The sequence below is a fragment of the Amblyomma americanum genome, chromosome 1, assembly GCF_052857255.1.
Source record: "Amblyomma americanum isolate KBUSLIRL-KWMA chromosome 1, ASM5285725v1, whole genome shotgun sequence".
Lineage (NCBI taxonomy): Eukaryota > Metazoa > Arthropoda > Arachnida > Ixodida > Ixodidae > Amblyomma > Amblyomma americanum.
The window spans coordinates 6,764,310-6,778,711 of record NC_135497.1 but is presented as its reverse complement, the minus strand read 5'-3'; the positions used below and the strand labels follow the sequence as shown (position 1 = coordinate 6,778,711).

Genomic DNA, 14,402 nt, shown 5'->3' with positions numbered 1-14,402 from the left:
GCAGAGGTAGTCGGTGCGAACAGTTGGAAGTTCAATCGACTGGAATTGCTCAAGGAAAGTCAGCGGCACTGCATTTTTATTGTTTCTGTGCATTGCGAGTGACTTTGGCGGCAACCACTCGGCAACGTCTCCGGTTTGGCGAACTTGTGAGATGGTGAGCCTTTTGTTCTCAAATTTTGAAAGCGGTTTTTTGTTTGTATTGTAGCCCTGCGTCTCGTCGCATGTTATGTTCACGATAACATCAGTACAACGTGCATGCGCTTTCTGTCTCCATTTAGAGTAATATTGGTCGATCAGCGTAAACCTTTGGATTCAATTAAGCACGAACTGTCCATGTTGGTACTGCGTGTCGAATGTGTTTTGAGATGATTCTGAGCGGGAGATGGTGTTCTGATAATTTGTGCACTACCAGATATAGTCTAGACATTTGAAACCATTTATCACACTGAAACAAAGTTGGAAAACTGTTTTGTGTTCATGCATCTGCTGTCCTTAAACTTGACTTTTCGGCAATCATTCGCATGGCTCCTTTGGATCTGGAAAATTGACTACTGTTGTCAGGGGTGCCTGGTAGCAGAGCTCCTGGGGACGCCCAGTGGGTCATTTGTTTGTCCAAGTGCCCAGTACCAAAGGTACCATTCCTGACATTTTTTCCCAGTCCGTTAACCTCATATTCCTTGCAAAGATTACAGTATGTAATCAGGTAGTAAAAAAATTGGTAACTTCTGCATATTTCAGAACAGTTTAGAGAAATGCACATGCAGCATCAGTATTCTCTCGGTAGAATTTCTGAGACCTGGATTCATTTCTTCTAGGACTGTGGCAAGCAGTAGGTCAACTGTACATAAATTTATTTTCCTCTGGTGCAAAGTAAAGAGTGCAAACGTCATAAGACAAGTCTCTAGTCTGTTTCATTCTCACTGCATTTGGCCAATGCATAATATGAAATGCTGTATGTTTTATGCCCTAGTTTCCTTTACATTGAGCAGTAGATATTGACAGTGAATAGCAAGGCAACTCCACTCGCTGACGGTTTTGCCTTCGGCAGCAAAACAGGGAATAACTTACCCCATGTGTTATCTCGACAGACTGAAAACTGCGATGGACAGCTGCGTCCACAGCTGCTATCACCTCCCAAGTGCATGCGCTCGTAAGACACATAATAACTCTGGATTGCCATTAACATAGCCTTGCTCATTGCAGTTGCCGATAAACACCTCATAAGTGGTACTATTATGCACTATTTTCTTTGGCACTATGTATGAGCTTCTGTTCTCGCACTTTCTAGAAATAATGCATGCAGTTTTGAAGTGTGAAAAGGGAATTTACGTGTAACTATATTGTCATGTCAGTATGTTACAGCCAAATTGTACATTGATATCAGTGCTGGTGGTTTCTTTTCATTATTTTAGGAGAATGTGATAATTTCACCTATAGCAAATAATAGCCCTCACTAATTAGCTGATTTTGTCATGTCCAGTATTCTGATATGCTAAGCCACCAAAGCATGATTCAGAATGTTGTCAGAACTAAAGGCACTGAGTCTTTCGTGTCAGTAAAAAATGTGCTTTATACCCCTGTCACATGGCATTCCTCGAAGGCCTTTCCAGCAAAGGCACCATTTTTCACCAAAGGAGCGAAAGCTTAAAGGAGCAGCGATGCAGCTACACGGTGCAGCCCAAAGGTGAAAGTCGTTCAGGCTTAGCACCCGCTGCTATACTCGAGGTGGCTGAAGTGAGTGTTCTAAAATTAAAGTGGTGTATTCTGTTCATTCGTAGAGCTTTGACAATTTTTTATTCTGATTGCTTCCTTAAAAGTACTGCAACAGCTACTCTCATCAGCAGGAGCAGGTTTTGTACATGTATTGCCTTGGCCTCCATGGGCGCTCGGTGTTGCCGCAACACTTTCACTGTCTTGAAATTTGAACATAAAACATAAACACCCGTACAAAAACCAAAGCCAGACACACCTTTCGTATTTGAAAAAAATGTTTTCAAACATTATTAGCTTATGTATTTTTTTTATTGCTTTTACTTTTTGACTTTGGATGGTACTGCGATCACAGCTTCTCGAATGCCGCGTCTTCGGGCTCCGAAGGTCTCGGTTGAGCGCCTTCGCCTCCAAGGCCCTTAGCGACAAAGGCGCAACATTTGTACCGGGTAGCTGCACTCCTTACGCCTTTGGATATGATTCTCAAAGGCCTTTGCGGTGCCCGTGTGACAGGGGTATTAGTGTGGTATGGCTGCTTGAACACCTGTCCCTGGTATCTCACAAACTGAATAAGGAAGGGAAAAGCCTCAGGGTGCTTGCCGACGTTTCGACAAGAGGACTTGTCTTTGTCTGGCAAAGTGTTCATCATTGGTGGGGTTTAAATAAGGTTTTCACTTCGAGGCGAAAGGCCTGTTGTGTGGGACGAGGGTGCGATATGGGAAGGGCGTTACGATGGGGAGCATGAACCTTGACCAGGCATGATAGCTGCTAAAGAAGATTAACCGGTTGACCTGCAAAACTGTGAAAACAAAAAAGCCCAATTCAGTAGAAACGAATCTCGGGGTATGGAGTGTGGATAGTGGGCTTGAATGGCTTTATGTCCAGCCACAACAGGTGGCTTGGTATGGCTGGCTGCCTTTTCCTGAAAAACTAGGATAAAGGAATTAAGGAGCATGGCAGAATAAAATACCAGGGGGGGTGGGGGGGCAAAATAATTTGAAGTAAAAAGAGAAAATGAGGGCAGGTTTGGAGAAAAGGCAAAAAGAAGGGGGAGGGGGAGGAGTATGGCAGCCAAGGTTCCGAGAAGTGATGTCAGGAGGTGCAGGGCGTAAGGTTAAAGTATAACGATAAATTAAAGAAAGCAGGAAAGGAGGGGGAAAATGTGGGTTGGGAAACCTCTGACCATGTGCAAGGCCTTTTCAAATAATTATGCCAATTCCTGAATGTACAGAGCTGGCCACATTTAGTGCAAACATGTGAGCGCATGGCCGCACTCTTTAGAGGTCCACTGTGTGCAGCGCAGCCACTCATCGCTGCAAAATGGCGCAAGAGGAGATGCACCTGGATGTGGTGCTTCGTGTCATGCTACACTTCGATGTGTGGCAATGTCAGACACAGTGGCCCAAAGAGCACAGCCATGTGCTCGCGTGTTCGCACTAAGAGTGGACAACCCTGTACTTTATTCTAAGTTTCCTCTGTATATGTTGACCCCAGACGAAAACAAGTTGTCTTGTCGAAACGGCAAGCACCCTGAGATTTTTCCTTCCCTTGTTCACTTTTTGAGTGTCAAGAAACCATCTGCCTACTCTCTCTGTACCATGCACTCCACATCTTGTACGGTTATCTTTGTATGTATACACCAGTGATAAATCATGAATGAAATCAAGGGATTTGTATTTGTATTGCTTAACACTTTAAAGCTATATCATGAGGGTATAGTTGAAAATGTGCTACGGGGGCTTGGTTGTGTGTCGTGACTGGTTTCTCTTTATCAGGGCTACTTGACAGCCACCATGAAACGCAGGCTTTTGAAAAGTCGTTCCTCATATAAAAGAGCGTTTCCACTGTTACAATGGAAATGTTATTTGCTAAAAACTTCAACCATTGCAGTTCAGGGATTGATATTTTTCAAATAACTAACCTGAAGTTCAAAACCTGCAGAAGGAACTATGTAACTTTTTTCCTGCCTTAAAAACCCAGTACTTATTTGCCAGTTTCAGCAAGCAGAGGTCTGTTTCATGGCACATACTTTCCACTACCTTGCATGAAAATTGTGCAGTACAGGCCCACCATAAAACTAGGGGCATAGTATACTGCTTGTATGCAACTACTTTGGCATTAGACCATGCATATCATGGTCTTAAAGTTATTCTTTTCATTTGCAACTGGTTCATAAAAGGCCTATTCTGGCAAAAGGCATTTAGCAAAATTATCTTCCTCTGAATGCTTCTAAGGATAACTTTAGTTCATTCAGGAAAATATATATTGACAATATCTCTTAAAGGCATGATTGTCCATATTACCTCTTGTTACCTCACAGTATTTAGTTTTGTGCCTCCAGCATCACTGACTTGCATCATATGTTAAATAGAGTAGTAAAAAGCTCGCTGTTAGTTTAAACCACAACTCATGATGGGGCTGTGCACTTTTTGTTGTGTTACATGAAATATACTTATGTATGAAACAATTTCTTTCAGCTGCACCTCACATGATTCAAATTCCATCAGAAGAAAGGCTGCAACACAACATTGCTCACTAGCTGTTGCTTTCCCAGCACATAACATGCCATAACAGCACATAGCAGGTAAGATGTGAACAAAACCAGTGCATGGATATGTTCCACACATGTATTTTGTGTACTACCAACACTATGATATGGTTAACTATGTCATGTAAGAGAGAGCACACAAATCATTTTTTGTATATATTGCAGCATGGTTATTTCAAGTTTTAAACTGGCCATTGAAATGACCCATTGTATCACCGCTGGTTACCCGATGGCACTGGGGATCGAACTGCACACCTACCGCTTGCGAGGCAGATGCTCGGACCACTAGGCCACTCCTGCGGTCCCCCCACTGATGTTGCTTACACCAGGCGCTGTTAAAGCCCCGGTATGTATGTTAAATGCATTTTAGAAAACCATTCACTTCCAAAGTACCATTTCATCTTTATAGCAAAACCACAGTTCCCCTAGCTAGACAAACCTGCTGCATACAAGCCAGCAGAAGGGTTGCACATACATGCTTCGTTAGGAAAACATAAAAATCAAGCAGAGCTTGCCCTTCATGGTGCATTATACCCTGATTTTGAGCAATGATCAAGATAGGCAGATGGTCATTTCATTGAACACTTGCATGATACATTCGTAGAATCGAAAAGACAAGTACTATTGCAAAATCTTCAAACAGTGTTTGTTCTCAGAGAAAACATATCATGAAAAAAGTGTTGGATTAGTTATGGTGCACCTTGTATGGGGAAAGGGGCTCCCACTTTGTGAAAGGCTTAATTTTGGAATAACGACAGCGTTTAAACTAGTTGGGTTACCATGTTTAGATAGTGGATGTGCTCAAAAAGACACTGGAAGTAAGCGCACTGTGTGGAAATCTCTTTCTGTATCCTTGTCTTTTCGAGCGCTTTCACGATCTAAACTTAATTTTGCAAGAGAGCAAGGAAAACAAATATTTAAATTCTGATAATTAAGGATAAAAGATCATGTTTCATTGTGTTGCTTAAAGTGTACATTGTATCACCATTGCTGTATTGCAGCACTTCTGTCGTGCATTGCAGCCTCTTGACTTTTGTTTATATAATAGGCAGTCCTTTTTTTCATTCGATTGCAACACTTTAGGAGTTACTACAGAGTTGCTTGGTAGCGAACTCTCAGATTAACGGTTTGCATTATTACGCCCGCATAACTTGCTAAGTGTTTCACTGCAGTCTTGTTACTAGAACAGCCTCATGAAAGTATTCAGCCTGGTGGTCATTGAGGGTTACTGTTCACATATCAAAATGCCGGATCAGCTGTATACTCTTTACAGCTACCAGAACTATGTGGAGAGGTTTTCTTTTCAAATTTCTTCTGTCAAACATTTAAATTTTGGGCAATATGTTGTTGCCTTTATCTTGTGTTTTCTTTGTTGTTGAGGTTTAGTATTTTTGGCACAAGCACTCCACTCTATTACTTTTCAGTATAATTTAAAATTTGTAGGGCACGTCATGAAGAATAATACTTCTACTTGAATAATCTGCATGTGTTTATGTTCTCATTGTTGATATAAAAACTTAGTTGAGACAGCTTGTATTTTAGCTCTGGCTAGAATTTTTAGGAGAGCCTCAGTAACATAATCACATGACCAACACAAACTTGGTATTATTGTTTGTGCAATGAAAAACAGTTTTAAAATAGTTATTAACAGCTGTCAGTGTAGGACTGGCCTAAAATGTTTTGTGCTCTATGTAGCTCTTCTCTGAGGCAGGATTAATTCATCTGCACCTGCAGCCTGATACCGCCAAGATACCAATTCTTGGGTGAACTTATGATTTTTTTTCACTGAGCAAACTTGCATCATCTTGAAGCATGGAACTTGAGCTGATTCTTAACAGCTCTAGTGTAGCGAATTTTATTATCCTCATTGCTTAGTTTACATTCACCTCAGGACAATGGCCTTTTCCAGTTTAATTATCTGTGTCTTGCACCACCTACATGCCACACTATCAGAAATCACCTAATCTTATCTAGTGAGCTTATAATCAGCTATCTCCTGCTATATTTTCCTTAGGGTGAAATTCATTTTGTTGCGATACAATGCACAAGCTGTTTCCTGGCGTGGTGCTCAGCTTATCTGGAATGAAATGCTTGGGAAATGGGTCTCTGATTTCACCTTGAGTAGACGAAATTAACTTGTGCTAAGGCACTCTTTGGCCACAGATGCCCTTGTGCCATTAAAATCCATCAAATTCATTATGTTGCCCTAAGATACCATTGGTGATTCATTCTCTGCATTGTATGCCCTGGCCAGATCCATTTTCTTCTTTTAATTTCTGCCAGAATATTAACAACTTCCTTGTTCATCCCTGTTATGGTTTCACTCGGTCAGTTGTTCTATTAATAATTATAATCACTTTATTGAAAACATATTTTGGGCTAACTGGCATCAAGTTTGCCACTCTGCATAATGATATATATGTTTGGTCTTGTATGTCTTTACTTGTGTGGTAATGTTTATTTTGTGCTCACTGTCTAAACAACCTTATTTGCCTATGATATCCTAAGCCCTTCTATACCTATTTTCCTTCCCCCTGGCTCTTTTTCTTTTCAGTCATTCCTCCTCTTTCCTTTACACCGGCCATTGGTCACAAGGCTGCTGTGGGAACGACAGTCAGCACTGGGCCCTTTTTTGTTCATGGAACCTGCACTGCTACTATTAGCACATAGTACGTTATCAGTATTTTTGTGATACTGCATTTATTGTTATTTATGAAGTAGTTGGCTAAGGCAATGGTAGCAGTGTTGGATATTGCAATATATTAAGCATATATCTCACTTGCAATATATCAGTGTGCTCACTATTACACTACCCTCTATTTCTTTCAGTTCAGTTATTTGGCTATAGATATATTGTGCTGCTTTCCTAGTTTAGTCCACTCAAACTAAAACTTTGCTCTTTGTGTCACAGGTAGAATCTACAATGATTGCTGCTCTGTGTCTTGTAAGCAGGAGGCAGTGTTCAATGGAGCCATGAACTTTCCTTGGAATTGAAAAGCCTTTGCCGTATTATGCGCTGAACCATGAGTGTGAAGAGGAAAATGTCATGTCTTGATTTCTGCAGAGGTGAGCCATTGCGGTGAATCCACCAGCGCGAAAGACAGGGATGAGAAAGGAGACAAGACAGGTGCTGACTCGCGACTATAGTTTATTGGTGTGAACAGGGAATATATAAAAAGCCAAGCAATACCACAAACCATGTAGTTACCGATAAGCATACAGGACAACATGAGTCAAAAATCGCCCTCAACATTTCCCTGATCGAGGTAGTCCAACTCATTGTGTGTTAACACGATAGACAAAACACACATTCTTCACAGAGTCATAAGATGTGTCTAGCCTCGATAATCTCCCATTTAATCTCTCTGAATTTACTGCCAAAATGCGTGTTGCCAAAAGGAAAGGGTAGCAGACTTCACATCCCGTGCAGTGTACAGCAGGGTTACCCCAACCACCTAGCCAAGCCCCTACCCTCTTGTGTTCCTGTAGTCTTACATTCATACACCTTCCAGTTGCACCTACGTAAACCAGACTACAAGATAATAATATTTGATACCACATTCATTTTACAAGGTACATATACATTTCACTCTACACGTGTACTTTTCTCGAGCCACATTCACAGAATTATTCTTAAAATTTTACATGCTTTAGACAACGTATTAGGGGCCGAGAAAGCCTCTTTTACATCATACCTTCTGGCCACATTTTTCAAATTTTGCGACAATTTATGTACATACGGTAACACAACTGGTCTTTTGACATCTCGCTGGCTGGCCCCAGCCAGCTTGTGCCTATCGCCGCAAAACTGTCTCAGCTTCTTTAACAATTTATCATATGCTCTTGCGGTGACAAGGTTTGGAAATCCTGCGTTCGTTAACCTTAAAATCTGCTCTTGGAAACTAATCGTAATGCTGTGAAAGCATAATTTCATCAATTCTGAGCCCGCGCTAGAAAGTGCAATGCTATCTTTCACTAGCTTGGAATGGTCGACATGTAGCCAGGTAGCAGCTTAACACTCGCCAGCACACATGAAGTGTGCTGAACATCAAGGTAAGGTCCAGAAACCACAGCTCTTTTTCTTGGGACATTTGCTCCAAGGTAAACCTGAGATAAAGGCCTTGCTCCTTAAACAACTTGAGATGTACAGGTCCCGAACTATCACAACCTTTATAAAAGACCAGAAAATCATCGACATAGCAAAAGATTTTTCCCCCAGCCCATGCACATTCTAGACAATTATTCTATCCACCCTATTCAAGAAAATATTTCTTAGCACAAGGTCAACCTTTGAACCACTACATATTCGAGACTTTAGAACACATACCGCACTGCACTACTCTACAAACATGCTCTTCAAATAAATGCTATTCAATAACATGCTCTTCAGATAAATTTCAGAAAAGGATTCATGCAAAATTATCTGGTTATTTGCAAAAGCATCTGTCTACTTCGCATCTTGAAGATCCATTTCTTGTACTCAATTCGCAGTGTGGTTGAGTATCTTAAGAATGACAATCCAGCGGATTGTCTTGTGATTAGTGTCGATGTAGAACTATTTTATTCTATCCCGTATGAAGATCTTGTCAAAAGCTTATGAATGTGTATATCGGAGCACAACGATGAGCTCGTGTTTAGGAATGGGTGTGTAACATAAGTTTTTTTTGGCACTTGCCTCCTTTTATTTGAAGTGAAGAGCATGTTTGTGGAGTATGGCAGTGCGGCATATGTTCAAAAGTCTGCTAAATGTATCGATTCGAAGGTTGCCCCTGTGCTAAGCAATATTCTCTTAAGCAGGGTGGAAGGAATGATTGCCAAGAAATTGCATGGGCTGGGGGAAATCTTTCGCTACGTCTATGATTTTCTGGTCTTTTACAAAGGTTGTGATAGTGTGGGACCTGTACATATTGTGAACTTGTTTAAGGAGCAAGGCCTTTGTCTTACGTTTACCTTGGAGAAAATGTCCCAACAAACAGAGCTGCGGTTTCTGAACCTTACCTTGATGTTCTGCACACGCCATGTGTGCTAGCGATATTCACCCAGGAGTGTTAAGCAGCTACTTGACTGTTGGTCGAACGATTCTAAGCTAGTGAAAGATAGCATTGCGTCGTCAAGTCTAGGCTCGGTATTGGTGAAGCCATGATTTTACAGCGTGACAACTGGTTTCCAAGAGAAGATTTTAAGGCTAATGAAAGCATGATTTCCCAACCATGCTATTGCAGAAGCGTGCGATAAATTGTTAAAGCTGAGCATATAAGATTGGGCAAGTTGGTCTGACATGCTAAAGATAAGAATGGCGCAGCATCAAGTAACGAGGACAACAGGAGAGCACACCCACGCACAAGTGCCATCCTTGGAGCGGATGCAGAATCTAAGAGCGTGTACTTGACATTCAGCGTTGGCAGACAAGGATCGGGCTCGTTCAATCTTTAGGGTTCAAATCCGTGTTTCCTCGTTTCCTTGACTGTCAACGCTGAATGTCAAGCACGCGCTCTTGGATTTTGTATCTGCTCCAGGGTTGGCACTTGTGTGTGGGTGTGCTGTCCTGCTTTCCTCGTTACTTGATGCTGTGCCATTCTTCCCTTTAGCATGTTAAAAGCTGAAACCCCTTCGCAGGGACTGGCATGATCAGGCTGGGGCCAGCCAGTGAGATGCCAAAAGACTGACTGTGTTGTTGCAGATTGTTGCAAAATTTGAAAACTGTGGCCAGAAGGTATGACGTAAAAATGATGTGTTCGGCCCCTAATAAGTTGTCTACAATCTGTAAAATTGTTAATAATTTTGTGAATTTCGTTAGGGAAAAGCACATGTGTCGAGTGAAACGTGGCAACATATATGTGCCTTGCAACCATTGCATGCATTGCATACCATTATCATGTGGTTGGGTTTATGTTGGTGAAACTGGAATGTGTATCACTGTAAGACTACAGGAGCATGAGAGGTATTTGGATATTGGTAGGGGTTGTAACTTATCTGCATATTACAAAACCGCAGCGGTAGCCAAGTGGTTGAGCATCCGCCTCGTATGCGGGAGGTGCGGGGTTCGATCCCCAGTGCCGCCGGGTACCCACCGGTGACACAATGGGTACAAGCTTTCCCCTGGTCTGGTGCTCGGCTTATTTAGGGTGAAATACTTGGGAAATGGGTCTCTGACCCCACCTTGAGAAGAAGAAAAAATACCTTGTGACATGGCGCTCTTTGGCCATAGCTGCCCTTGCGCCATAAAAATCCATAATCATCATCATCATCAGCATAATACAAGGGATGTGAAGGCTGCTAGCCATTCCTTTCGGCAACACGCATTTTGGCACTACGTTCACAGCAGATTAACCAGAAAATTATCGAGGCTAGACACATCTTATGACTCGGTGACGAATGTGTGAGTGTGCTGCCCATAGCGTTAACATGCAGTGGGTTGGACTGTCTAGATGAGAGGAATGTTAAGGGCAATCTTTTACTTATGTTGTGGTGTGGCTTATGTGTAATTGTGTAGTTTGTGGCGTGTGGCTTTTCTGTATATACTCTGTTCACTTCAATAAACTTCAGTTGCGAGTCAGTGCCTGTTTTGTTTCTTTTCTCGTCCCTGTCTCGTGCTGATAGATTCAAGTACTTGTAGAGTAGATTCACTGAATTGTGTACTTGCAGAGGCTTGTGAAAAAATGAGAGGAATTTTCTTTCCTTTATGCGGAATGAAAGGTTGAAATTTTTTTACTTAAATGTTTGCAGCATTAAATTCTATTCGGAAAGGTAAAACCCACTTTATTGTACATTTTGTGTGCAATGGTGCCGGTGGCTGCATGCAACTGAAAACATTCGTCCAGGTTATCTAGCTAGTGTCCTTCTTCCTTGTGCCACATTTTCTGAAATAATATTTTGTCAGATTTATTTCAATCAGAATTTCTAAGAACATATTGGTGATCACATAATTTGGTGATCACATATGACATAATTCAAAGCGTGATCATTGGTATTTTTTAGTCTGGGGCAGTACAATGAGAAGTACATAGTATATAGTAAAATTAAATATGACCAGTCTAACATAAACAAAACTACTTTTTTTAAAGGAAAATTTTGCTACCGAAGTGCTGGAGTGACATGGCATTATGAAGACGTGGACAGTGTGCTGTATTCATGATGGCACGAGAACTTGCGTACAGTGCTTCAGGTAACTGGTGAGTACCTTGGTGCTGTGCTTCTGCTAATGTAGCCAAATTATGTTTTTAATCTAAGAGCGTATCTGAAAGCCTAAGCAAAAATTGAGTAGTATTTAGATATTCTTGCACTAGATACCACTGTGAGAATTAGTTATTAATGATGTGTCTCGCATGTACCCTTGTCTGCTGAATATAGTAAGCATGGCTTTCGAGCTGAGTGCCTCCGACGTATGAAAAAAAAAATGGCCACTGGGCTGCTCCACAACGCGTGGAGCAGCCCAGTGTAGCACATTCAGGCTTCTTGGAGTGGAGAATGAAGGCAGTAAATAATTTAAGAGTAGAAAACACAGCACAAACCACAGGACCAGGAAACTGACAGGACACACCGACCCTGATGACACTCTTTGCATGAAGGGTGTTATAAAGTTGCCTGTCATGTAGAGCAAGATGGAGGTCGCACAGGACGGGTGTTAAATATGAGTTGATGCAGACACCTGTCATTACGTAGTACTCACTGTAGAACTCGAGCAAGAAGCAAAGGTAACAGCTGAGCATGGCCACTCTTGTGCTTTCCTCCGCAAGCAATCTAGAATTGCACTTAGAAATCTTTTATGCTTTCTCTTGACATATACATCATTGCTGCATGTGGCGAGGAAAAGTACATACCCTTGATGTCAAGTGACAGTGAACTCACAGGGCTGGTAACAGGTTACTGAGGTGTTGTGGTATATCTACAGGGCACCTCATGAGAACAAAGAGCCCTTGAAGGAATTCTCTCAAAGTTTGTTGCCACATGGACCTCTTCGTAATCAATGACTCTAAAAGGCAAGCCTTCCTTTAGTGTCACAAAAAAAGGCCTAGGACATGGGTCTTTTTGCTTCTCCATTAGTGCCAAAATGTTTGCTAGCGAGATCTTTCGCAGATATATAATTATTTCACAAAATGTCAAGAAGGAGACTGAAGCTGCACCAAGCAGTGTCAGTAAAAAACTTATCACAGCTGTTCAAAAAGCAGAAAGACTCATGCCTTCATCCTTATTTTGCATCAGACACATGAGGACACTTCGTCTTTCTGGGTCATCATTTTAAAAAGGTTCACATGGCAACGGCCTTTGGTTAAATTTCTGCCAAGAGCCCTTTTTTTTAAACTTGAGCATCCGTTCCTTGTGAGGCACACTGCAGAGATATTGGAATGCCATAATAAAAAGCGTCATAATCTGCCGCAACGGGCATGCCCGGGGACTTTCACTTCGTCTTGTCTTGCCTATAACAAATTGGATGGACGATAAATTCGGCAAGCGTCTCCCACCTTTTTCAGATGTTACCAATGTTCCTTGCTCGCTAAGTTGTGCATTTAGTACTATGTACAGAAAGGCACCTGCATTGAATTGCATCTGGCCCCCATCCTGAGCTACTTTCTATTTGCACAAAATGATAAGCAACTGTAAAGACTTTCATGCGCACAGTGCCGCCCGGGAAAGCGCATTTTGTCTGCTTCTTTCTGGACCTGTGGTTTTTACTGTTTACTGTTATGAGAAATGAATTTTGGGCAATAAATTATAACGGGTTGGTTCTCGGTGAATGGCTTTTGAAAGCTTGTACGAAAGCCGATTGTTCAATAGCGGATGGTTGAAATGTATTTGTGAAATTTATATTTGGTGTTGTGTGACCACTAAATGAGGATTTTTTTTATGCTTTTCAGATGGATCCGACAGCAATGTGCAGATGTACAATGTGTGTAGTTTGCCATGAAAATAAAACGTATGTACTTGTACTCACCCAAACACTTACCACGCTTTCATTCTAAGCTGCATTCTTTGTACGTATGCACTACATAATATGCGTAAAGGAAAGCCTTGTACATAATACTTATTTCTTCGGCACCTGGACGGCTATATCTGCAGTGAACATTGCGGGCAGAAGCTATACGAAGACGCATGTTCATGTACTACAGAAAGTACATAATTACAATACAGATAATTTCCGCTCTAGATGAAATGACTTCCGAGTAAACGGAGGACGTATGCATACACATTGCGGAAACTTCAATAAGAACAAAACATAAGCATTCGTTGTGAAAAAACGATTTCGGTCTCGTGCATAGCATGGCGTAACTTTCCGTTACCAAGAATGTGACAGTCGTCATACGGAGTCTCTGTTTCTGACATTTAGTCCGTACCTCATGTTCGGAAAACCCTCCGGCAACGCATTACCAGCGGGTTTCTCTGTACTGCGGAGCATTTTTTTTACAGTGTACAACACATGCATAATGTGGAGGTTGTGGCCTCAGCTCTCATCGGTGGCAAGTTATTTTTCCATCCGCCTTCCTTCCTTCTCTTTCTCCTCCTTTTTTTCTCATTTCAGCTTCAAACACAGCTCATGTCCCCATGCTTTCCTTGGCTGTTGGCTTTATATGGTTGTAACAGTCTGCTAAACATGTTTACAAATGATGATGGCCTGCAAGTTGCCCAGCATGACCGACAAGCCCAATGTTCACGCGGTTATATTAAAACAATGGCCCTCACCAATATGGAAGCATTGTTTGCCGGATGCCAGAACCTTACTGGCATACACATGCATGCCGCAAAACAATCTCGGCATTAGGGCAATGTGTGAAGAGACTGCAGCTAATGCTCAGTAACACGAGGTCAGAACACAGACATCCAAATTATAAGTAGTATATAGATGTGTTTTTATTTAGTTAGGTATGTTAAGTCCCCTCGTAGCAACATACATCCATTGACATTGTTACATGTGCAGGAAGGCATGAAATGCATGCCCAGTTCATTCATCCAGACTTTTTATTCATACACAAGGGCGTACGCACAGGAGGCCAAGAAAAAAGCCGTTCTAGGATGGCTTGAGGAGCCCCTGGCCCTCAACAATACATTAGCAGCTGAACACACAAAAAGACAGTTAAAAATTTTTTTATAGCATAGTGACAACAAAGATCATATTATTAGCGCGTAAGCATGCAGAAGTATAACAAAA

At 41.7% G+C, this 14,402-nt stretch overlaps 1 long non-coding RNA gene across 1 annotated transcript; it reads left to right on the top strand.

The window, feature by feature from the left end:
- Positions 1 to 514: 514 nt before the first annotated feature.
- Positions 515 to 13,193, top strand: LOC144130411 (uncharacterized). Its single transcript, XR_013314093.1, has 7 exons — positions 515 to 632; positions 4,188 to 4,294; positions 4,424 to 4,604; positions 6,813 to 6,927; positions 7,170 to 7,324; positions 11,323 to 11,430; positions 13,114 to 13,193. It is a non-coding gene; the product is annotated as an uncharacterized LOC144130411 (long non-coding RNA).
- The last annotated feature ends 1,209 nt before the right edge of the window (positions 13,194 to 14,402 follow it).